This window comes from Heptranchias perlo, unplaced genomic scaffold, assembly GCF_035084215.1.
Source record: "Heptranchias perlo isolate sHepPer1 unplaced genomic scaffold, sHepPer1.hap1 HAP1_SCAFFOLD_56, whole genome shotgun sequence".
NCBI lineage: Eukaryota > Metazoa > Chordata > Chondrichthyes > Hexanchiformes > Hexanchidae > Heptranchias > Heptranchias perlo.
Window position 1 is genome coordinate 188566 of NW_027139581.1, and position 11105 is coordinate 199670.

The 11105-nt window shown below is 49.6% G+C and overlaps 1 protein-coding gene and 1 pseudogene across 1 annotated transcript in view; one reads left to right on the top strand and one right to left on the bottom strand.

Moving 5' to 3' along the window:
• Positions 1-11105, bottom strand: part of LOC137315784 (zinc finger protein 132-like) — a 272791-nt gene that overhangs the window by 168896 nt on the left and 92790 nt on the right. The gene's annotated exons all lie outside the window — the stretch shown is intronic.
• Positions 1-11105, top strand: part of LOC137315824 (zinc finger protein 585A-like) — an 84306-nt pseudogene that overhangs the window by 61483 nt on the left and 11718 nt on the right.

Consider the following 11105-nt stretch of genomic DNA (forward strand, 5'->3'; position numbering starts at 1 on the left):
GGGCGTGGCTTCAGGGTCCCAGTGACCGGGAACAAAGAGTGGGCGGGGCTTCAGGGTCCCAGTGACCGGGAACAAAGAGTGGGCGGGGCTTCAGGGTCCCAGTGACCGGGAACAAAGAGTGGGCGGGGCTTCAGGGTCCCAGTGACCGGGAACAAAGAGTGGGCGGGGCTTCAGGGTCCCAGTGACTGGGAACAAAGTGGGCGGGGCTTCAGGGTCCCAGTGACTGTGAACAAAGTGGGCGGGGCTTCAGGGTCCCAGTGACCGGGAACAAAGTGGGCGGGGCTTCAGGGTCCCAGTGACTGTGAACAAAGTGGGCGGGGCTTCAGGGTCCCAGTGACTGTGAACAAAGAGTGGGCGGGGCTTCAGGGTCCCAGTGACCGGGAACAAAGAGTGGGCGGGGCTTCAGGGTCCCAGTGACCGGGAACAAAGAGTGGGCGGGGCTTCAGGGTCCCAGTGACCGGGAACAAAGAGTGGGCGGGGCTTCAGGGTCCCAGTGACTGGGAACAAAGTGGGCGGGGCTTCGGGGTCCCAGTGACCGGGAACAAAGTGGGCGGGGCTTCAGGGTCCCAGTGACTGTGAACAAAGTGGGCGGGGCTTCAGGGTCCCAGTGACTGTGAACAAAGAGTGGGCGGGTCTTCAGGGTCCCAGTGACCGGGAACAAATAGTGGGCGGGGCTTCAGGGTCCCAGTGACCGGGAGAGCAAGAACTGAAGAAATAGGAGGAGGAGGAGGCCATGCGGCCCCTCGAGCCTGTTCCAACATTCAATAAGATCATGGCTGATATTCACCCTCAATTCCACTTTCCGGCCTGATCCCCGTATGGTTTGATTCCCCTCGAGTCCAAAAATCGATTGATCTCAGCCTTGAACATATTCAGTGACTCAGCACGGGAACCCAGCTGGTCCCACTCCCCCGCCCTATCCCCGTAGCCCTGCAAATTTTTTCCATTCAAGTACTTATCCAGTTCCCTTTTGAAGGCCATGATTGAATCTGCCTCCACCACCCCCTCGGGCAGTGCATTCCAGATCACAACCACTCGCTGTGTTAAAAAGTTTTTCCTCATGTCGCCTTTTGCCACTCACCTTAAATCTCTGTCCTCTGGTCCTTGACTCTTCCGCCAATGGGAACAGTTTCTCTCTATCTACTCTGTCTGGACCTTTCATGATTTTGAATACCTCGATCAAATCTCCTCGCAACCTTCTCTATTCCAAGGACAACAATCCAGTCTATCCACGTAACTGAAGTCCCTCATCACTGGGACCATTCTAGTAAATCTCTTCTGCACCTTCTCTAAGGCCTTCACATCCTTCTGAAAGTGCGGTGCTCAGAACTGGACACAATACTCTAGTGTTTTATTAAGGTTTATTGTACCTTCCTTGCTTTTGTACTCTGTGCCTCTATAAAGTCCAGGATCCCGTATGCTTTTTAACTGCTTTCTCAACCTGCCCTGTCACCTTCAAAGATTTGTGCAGATATATCCCAAGGTATCTCTGTTCCTGCACCCCTTTATTAGAATTGTATCCTTTAGTTTATATTGCCTGTCCTCGTTCTTCCTACCAAAATGTATCACTTTGCACTATTCTGCGTTAAATTTCATCTGCCACGTGTCCGCCCATTCCACCAGCCTGTCTATGTCCTCTTAAAGTCTATCACTGACCTCCTCACTATTCACTACACTTCCAAGTTTTGTGTCATCTGCAAATTTTGAAATTGTGTACACCCAAGTCCAAGTCATCAATATATATCAAGAAAAGCAGTGGTCCCAGCACCGACCCCTGGGGAACATCACTGTATACCTCCCTCCAGTCCAAAAAACAACCGTTCACCACTATTCTCTCTTTCCTGTCACTTAGCCAATTTCCTATCCATGCTGCCACTGCCCCTTTTATTCCATGGGCTTCAACTTTGATGACAAGCCTATTATGTGGCATTTTATTAAATGCCTTTTGAAAGTCCATATACACCACATCCACCGCATTGTCCTCATCAAAAGACTTGGACAAGTCTATTAAACACAATTTGCCTTCAACAAATCTGTGCCGACTTTTCCGAATTAATCTGCACTTCTCCAAGTGACTATTAACTTTGTCCGAAACTAGAAACTGGAGTATTAATCTTAAACCAAGCCATTTACATAGGTATGAAGGGTGAGTTGGCTAAGGTTGATTGGGAAATTAGATTAAAGGATGTGACTGTTATTAAGCAATGGCAGATATTTATGGAAAGATTTCATATTTCTCAACAAATATACATTCCATTGAGGAATAAAAACTCCATGGGATAAGTGATCCATCCGTGGCTGACTAAAGAAGTTAAGGATAGTATTAGATTAAAAGAGGCCAAGGAGAGTAGTAAGCCTGAGAATTGGGAGAGTTTTAGAAACCAGCAAAGGATGGGTAGTGTAAGCGCCAAACTCCGGGACACACAGGAAGTGCTGGGAAATCTCAGCGAGTCAGGGAGCGTCTGTAAATGAAGGGGAATTTGAGACTGGTTAGGGAGCATCTGTAAATAAGGGAGAAATGGTGACTGATCAGGGAACGTCTATAAATGAAAAAGAAATGGAGACAGGTCAGGGAGCGTCTGTAAATAAAGGAGAAAGAGTGACTGGTTAGGGAGCGTTTGTAAATGAGGGAGATAGGGTGACTGGTCAGGGAGCGACTGTAAAAGAGGGAGAAATGGTGACATATCAGGGACTTATCAAGGAGAAATGGTAAATGGTCAGTGTCTCAATGAAAGAGAAATCGGGATGTGTCAGTGAGTATAAGAAGGAAAAATGGAGATGTGTCAAGGAGAGCCCATCACCAAAATTGGGAGATGTTGCAGATGGACAGCATATAGGGAGGGACAGAGTGTTGGGAAGAGGGGAAGAGAGCACGCACACACAGACAGAGTCAGTAACTTCAGGGGAGGAGAGAGAGGGGAACCAGTGAGTGCAGAACTGAACCGAGTCAGAGTCAACACCTTCAGGGGAGGAGAGAGAGGGGAACCAGTGAGTGTAGAACTGAACCGAGTCAGAGTCAACACCTTCAGGGGAGGAGAGAGAGAGGGGAACCAGTGAGTGTAGAACTGAACCGAGTCAGAGTCAACACCTTCAGGGGAGGAGAGAGAGGGGAACCAGTGAGTGTAGAACTGAACCGAGTCAGAGTCAACACCTTCAGGGGAGGAGAGAGAGGGGAACCAGTGAGTGTAGAACTGAACCCAGTCAGAGTCAGCACCTTCAGGGGAGGAGAGAGAGGGGAACCAGTGAGTGTAGAACTGAACCCAGTCAGAGTCAGCACCTTCAGGGGAGGAGAGAGAGGGGAACCAGTGAGTGTAGAACTGAACCCAGTCAAAGTCAGCACCTTCAGGGGAGGGGGATAAACTCAGATAGAAGGAAAAATATTGGAGATGGTGCAACATTTTCAACATTGGCTTTGGATTTCAGCACAGGGAGGAGGGAGAGTGTGTGGGACAGGGATTTACAGTCTGGGGGAATGAGCGGGAAGATTATTCCATAGAAACTAGAATTGTCTTCTGAATTTCTATCCTGTATTTACAGTGATGACTTTTGTAAACTCCTTTTACAGGGGATTAGAAGGGGAGGATTTGCAGACGGGAAACTCAAACCAAACATCACATCAAGATCTGACAGTCACTCGATTCATCAGGACCTGAATATCATCGACCTTCGAATGTGGAAGGAGAAATGTTTCTCTGTTCTGTCTCTGGAAAAAGATTTCAAACATCAGTGTGACTGGAAAATCACCGAGACACACACACCCGAGTGAGAGTGTTCCAGAGCACTGACTGTGGAAAGAGCTTTAACCAGTGACACAGCCTGAAAAAACATCGCACCGTTCACAGCGGGGAGAAACCGTCCACGTGTTCTGTGTGTGGACGAGGCTTCAACTGATCATCCAACCTGGAGATACACAAGGACACCCGGACCACGGAGAAACCGTGGAAATGTGGGGACTGTGGGAAGGGATTCAATTACCCATCCCAGCTGGAAACTCATCGACGCAGTCACACTGGGGAGAGGCCGTTCACCTGCTCCGTGTGTGGAAAGGGATTCATTAAATCATCCCACCTGCTGACACACCAGCGAGTTCACACCGAGGAGAGGCCGTTCACCTGCTCCGTGTGTGGGAAGGGATTCACTGGTTCATCCACCCTGCTGACACACCAACGAGTTCACACTGGGGAGAGGCCGTTCACCTGCTCCGTGTGTGGGAAAGGATTCACTCAGTCATCCCACCTGCTGACACACCAACGAGTTCACACTGGGGAGAGACCGTTCACCTGCTCCGTGTGTAAGAAGGGATTCACTCAGTCATCACACCTCATTGAACACCAACTTGTTCACACTGATAACAGACCGTTTAAATGTTCTGCCTGTGAGAAGAGCTTTAAAAGCAGATGGGACCTGCTGAGACACCAACGTACTCACACCGGGGAGAGGCCGTTTACCTGCTGCTTGTGTGGGAAGGGATTCACTCAGTCATCCACCCTGCTCACACACCAGCGAGTTCACAATGGGGAGAGGCCGTTCACCTGCTCCATGTGTGGGAAGGGATTCACTTGTTCATCCAGCCTCATTGCACACCAACTTGTTCACACTGATAAAAGACCTTTTAAATGTTCTAACTGTGAGAAAAGCTTTAAAAGCACAAGCGAACTGTTGAAACACCAGCAAGTTCACACTGGGGAGAGGCCGTTCACCTGCCAAGAGTGTGGGACGAAATTCAGTCAGTCATCCAACCTGCTGACACACCAGCGAGTTCACACTGGGGAGAGGCCATTCACCTGCTCCGTGTGTGGGAAGGGATTCACTCATTCATCCAACCTGCTGAGACACCAGCGAGTTCACCTGTGATTGCAGGGATTAGATTCTGCTGTTGTTTCTGCTGTTAATCACATCCAGGACTGAACCATGTTCACTCTGACAGTTGGGGTTTGTTTCTGATGTTAATAACCCCTATAACTGGGCTGGAGTTTAATATTCTGGATACATATTAAATGAGGTAGAAGATCAGCCATGATCTTATTGAATGGTGGAGCAGGCTCGAGGGGCCATATGGGCTACTCCTGCTCCTATTTCTTGTCACAACTTTTTGATGCGAGATTTTACAACTGAGTGGCTTGCTCGGCCATTTCAGAGGGCGATGAAGAATCAACCACATTGCTCTGGGTCTGGAGACACATATCGGCCAGACCGGGTAAGGACGACAGATTTCCTCCCCTAAAGGACATTGGTGAACCAGATGGATTTTTCTGACAATCCGGTTGTTTCATGGCCTCCATTGCTGATTCTCGTTTTTTTTCTAATTGCAGATTTTAGTAAATTAATTGAATTTAAATTCCCCAGCTGCCATGGCGGGATTATGAACTCATGACTGCAGATTATTAGTCCAGTATCATGACCACTATGCGACTGTACCCGGCTGACCTCGTGTAAGTTACTGTGGGGACACGGGACTTGCATGTTTACGGTGATTGATAGATCAATATAAGATACGGTAGAGGACAGAATATCAGCTCATCTCATATTTCTTAATAAAGTATCAAAGTTCCTGATATTAGAATCTCGAACCTGCCAATTATTAAGACATTCGCTACCATCTTGCACCCTTAAGTCTCTCTGCTCATCTACCCCTTTTAAAGCTTTACCATCTAGTATGCATTGCACCTCATCACCATTACGCTTTCATTTACAGACGCTCCCTGACAGTCACCATTTTTCCTCCATTTACAGACGCTCCCTGACCCTCACCATTTTTCCTCCATTTGCAGACGCTCCGTGGGACTTCCTGCCTGTCCCGGAGTTTGCCGCTTCCACTGGTGGGGAGTGGAGGGGGGATAATGCCGCCTGTTTTCTCTCGGGTCCTGGGCCCTACACTCGGTGTTTCTGGGCCCTGCGATCCCCGCCCTTTATTAACCCGCTCTCTCCAGACCTCCTCTTACCTGCTCGAACCGCGCTGTCTGCCTCAGACCCTTCATTGCCAAATTCATCAGCCGCACTCACAAGACAGTCCAGAATGTCACCCGAGCACAACGCAACGCCATCGACGCTCTCGAGACCAACCGCAACATCGTCATCAAACCAGCGGACAAAGGAGGAGCCATCGTCATACAGAACAGAACGGACTATTGCAAAGAAGCATACCGACAACTGGACAACCAGGAACACTACAGACGGTTACCCGCAGATCCGACCAAGGAACACACCCACCAGCTCAACAAACCGATCAAGACCTTCGATCCAGACCTTCAAAGCATCCTACGCGCTCTCATCCCACGTACTCCCCGCGTGGGAGACTTCTACTGCCTCCCAAAGATACACAAAGCCAACACACCCGGACGTCCTTTCGTATCAGGCAATGGAACCCTGTGTGAGAACCTCTCTGGATACGTCGAGGGCATCCTGAAACCCATCGTACAGGGAACCCCCAGCTTCTGTCGCGACACTACAGACTTCCTACAAAAACTCAGCACCCACGGACCAGTTGAACCTGGAACACTTCTCACCACGATGGACGTCTCGGCACTCTACACCAGTATCCCCCACGATGACGGCATCGCTGCGATAGCATCAATACTCAACACCAACAACAGCCACTCTCCAGACGCCATCCTACAACTCATCTGCTTCATCCTGGATCACAATGTCTTCACCTTCGACAACCAGTTCTTTACCCAAACACACGGAACAGCCATGGGGACCAAATTCGCACCCCAATACGCCAACATTTTCATGCACAAGTTCGAGCAGGACTTCTTCACTGCACAGGACCTCCAACCAACGCTATACACCAGATACATCGACGACATTTTCTTCCTATGGACCCATGGCGAAGAATCACTGAAGAGACTACACGATAACATCAACAAGTTCCATCCCACCATCAAGCTCACCATGGACTACTCCTCAGAATCGGTTTCTTTCTTGGACACACGAATCTCCATCAAAGACGGGCACCTCACTCTACCGCAAGCCCACGGACAACCTCACGATGCTCCACTTTTCCAGCTCCCACCCTAACCACGTCAAAGAGGCCATCCCCTATGGACAGGCCCTGCGAATACACAGGATCTGCTCAGACGAGGAGGAACGCGATGGACACCTACAGACGCTGAAAGACGCCCTCGTAAGAACGGGTTATGACCCTCGACTTGTCGATCAACAGTTCCGACGGGCCACAGCGAAAAATCGCATAGACTTCCTCAGAAGACTAACACGGGACGCAACCAACAGAGTACCCTTTGTCGTCCAGTACTTCCCCGGAGCGGAGAAACTACGCCATGTTCTCCGCAGCCTTCAGCATGTCATCGATGACGACGAACACCCCGCTAAGGCCATCCCCACACCTCCACTACTCGCCTTCAAACAGCCACCCAACCTCAAACAGACCATCGTTCGCAGCAAATTACCCAGCTTTCAGGAGAACAGCGTCCACGACACCACACAACCCTGCCACGGCAACCTCTGCAAGACATGCCAGATCATCGACACAGACACCACCATCACACGAGAGGACACCACCCACCAGGTACATGGTTCATACTCCTGTGACTCGGCCAACGTTGTCTACCTCATACGTTGCAGGAAAGGATGCCCCGGAGCATGGTACATTGGCGAGACCATGCAGACACTGCGACAACGGATGAACGGACACCGCGCAACAATCGCCAGACAGGAGGGTTCCCTCCCAGTCGGGGAACACTTCAGCAGTCAAGGACATTCAGCCACCGATCTTCGGGTAAGCGTTCTCCAAGGCGGCCTTCGAGACACACAACGCAAAATCGTCGAACAGAAATTGATAGCCAAGTTCCGCACCCATGAGGACGGCCTCAACCGGGATCTTGGGTTCATATCACGCTACACGTTACCCCACCAGCGAAAAAAAGTTATCTGTTTTTAACACAACGGGTCATTCTCTGTCTTTCTCTTCCTTTCGGATGTTTCTCTCCCTCTCTCTCTCTGTTTTGTGTTCTGGCCGTTTGTGTATTCGGTGGTCCTGTGGATAACATCACTCTGTCTGAACACATTGATTGCCTTGACTATGGGCAGTTGGAAAGATTATCTGTAATCGCGAGGTATTGTTCTCTGAATATAAATGCGGTAACCTTCCATGGAATCCCACACTCGCTCACCTGACGAAGGAGAAAGCCTCCGAAAGCTTGTGATTTTCAAATAAAACAGTTGGACTATAACCTGGTGTTGTAAGATTCCTTACATTTGTCAGACCCTTCGGGCCGCGCATGCTCAGCTCACACTGCCCAACAATCAGCCTCTCCTGCGCCGGCGCACTGGGCTCCTCTCAGATCGATAGGGGACATTCCGGCGCGCGGTGCAGTCTGGGGACGGACCGCCGCCATTGGAGCTCCGATCCGACTGAGATTGAGGGCGGGGGAAAAGCGCTTTTGGAGCAGCGGAGGGCGGAGCGGAAATAAATAAAATTAACCTAAATCCGGGCATACTGGGTAACGCAGACCGCCCCGCCTTTAGATAACGTTTGTTGGGCTGGGAAATATTGTTTTCCAAAACTGTTAGTTATTTGAGGAGTCTGACAACACCAGGTTATAGTCCAACAGCTTTATTTGAAATCACAAGCTTTCGGAGCTTTGCTCCTTCGTCAGGTGAGTGCAGGGTTCCGTAAAGGCACAGCATATATAGTCAGAGAACAATGCCTGGTGATTACAGATAATCTTTCCAACTGCCCGTTATCACACCTCGGAAGAGAGATAATCACCGCAATCAAAGGAGTGAATGGTGTTCAGACAGGGGAACATTACATCCAAGACTACTGAATACACAAGCGGTCAGATTACAAAGACAGAGAGAGAGAGACCCGAAAGGCAGAGAGAGAGAGAGAATGACCCGTTGTATTCAAAACAGATAGCTTTTTTTTCCCTGGTGGGGTTACATGTAGCGTGACATGAATTTTGCAAAATCGTCGAGCGGAAATTGATAGCCAAGTTCCGCACCCATGAGGACGGCCTCAACCGGGATCTTGGGTTCATGTCACGCTACACGTAACCCCACCAGCGAGAAAAAAGCTATCTGTTTTTAATACAACGGGTCATTCTCTCTCTCTCTCTCTCTGCCTTTCGGGTGTCTCTCTCTCTCTCTTTCGGGTGTCTCTCTCTCTCTCTCTGTCTTTGTAATCTGACCGTTTGTGTATTCAGTAGTCTTGGATGTAATGTTCCCCTGTCTGAACACCATTCACTCCTTTGATTGCGGTGATTATCTCTCTTCCGAGGTGTGATAACGGGCAGTTGGAAAGATTATCTGTAATCACCAGGCATTGTTCTCTGACTATGTGTGCGGTGCCTTGAGGGAACCCTGCATTCACCTGACGAAGGAGGAAAGCTCCGAAAGCTTGTGATTTCAAATAAAGCTGTTGGACTATAACCTGGTGTTGTAAGACTCCTGACATTTGTCCACCCCAGTCCATCGGCATCTCCACATCATCGTTAGTAATTTAGTCTCATTACACATTGGAACTGACGGGCTGGAATGATGTTTATTTTCCAACTGCAGCTCACGACCTTCAATCCCAGCGTCAACCCGGCGCAAATGCGCTCCCGACCAATAGGAAGAGCGGAGAGGGACTGGAGGACAGAGCGGACGGTTGGTCCTCCAACCAATCGGAGTGTATGAGGGGCGGGACTTGCGGGGGAGGGTCTGAGCCCGGATCTCACTCCTTCTCTGCCACTCTGCCTCATTTTTAAAACTTGATTTATCTTAAACTTAAATTCCAGGAGAAAACTGGAACTTTCCGTTGTGGCTTGAAACAGATGGAACCCTGTGGTGTCGAGCAAACAGTTCAACATTTGTTCGTAAAATGACTCAGATGAAGGAATGGAGAGCCATGTATCCAAGTTTGCTGATGACACTGAGTTAGGTGGCACAGTAAATAGTGTAGATGGGAGCAGAAAGTTGCAAGGGGGCAATAATAGATTCAGCGAGTGGGCAAAACGGTGGCAGGTGGAGTTGAATGTGGGGAAATGTGAATTCACCCACTTTGAACCTAAGACAGATCGATCAGAGTATTTACCAAATGGCAAGCAACTGGAAACTGTGGAGGAGCAGAGAGATTTCGGGGTCCAAGTACAGAAATCACTAAAAGCTGGTGGACAGTTACAAAAAATAATTTTAAAGGCAAAAGGAATGTTGGCCTTCATCTCAAGGGGGCTGGAATATAAAGGGGCGGAAGTTATGTTACAGTTGTACAGAGCTCTGGTTAAACCCCATCTGGAGACTGCCTTCAGTTCTGGGCACTGCACCTCAGGGAGGATATACTGGCCTTGGAAGGGGTGCAGCACAGATTCAACAGAGTGATACTGACAGGGTGCACAGACTGGGCTTGTACTGCGTGGAGTAATGAAGATTAAGGGGTGATCCAATCGAGGTGTTTAAGATGATTAAAATATTTGATAGGGTAGATGGAGAGAAACTACTTCCTCTGGTGGGGGAGTCCAGAACAAGGGGGCATAACCTTAAAATTAAAGCGAGGTCATTCAGGGCCGATGTCAGGAATCACTTCTTCACACAAAGGGTAGTGGAAATCTGGAACTCTCTCCCTGAGAGCAGTCGAGGCTGGGAGTCATTTGAAAATTTCAGATCTGAGATTGATAGATTTTTGATAGGCGAGGGTATTAAAGGTTATGGTACCAAGGCGGGTAGATGGAGTTAACATACAGATCAGATATGATACAATTAAATGGCAGAACAGGCTGGAGGGGCTGAATGGCCTCCTCCTGTACCGAATGATTAAATGTTCCAAATCACTGCACGAATGACAGAACGGACGACTGTTAACAGGAGCTCCGTTAGTGAAATCCCCCGACATTCAAAGATAAACGGGACTGTCCCTTTAACTATAAACAAAGGGGAGTGCCTGTCCCTTTAAATATCTGCCCCATTCCCACAGGCAGTGGGAGGAGGAACAGCGCGCGGTCTCATTCCGCCCAAAACCAGCGGGGCCTCGCGCGAGGGAGCAGCTCCATGAGGGGGCGGGGCCAGTGGGTGAGGGCGGGGCCTCGGCTCTGAGCCCAGGGCGCAGGCGCGGGAGAGGCTCTGCGCGTTCGCCAGACGGAGTCGGAGGGTCAGGAGCAGGTAGG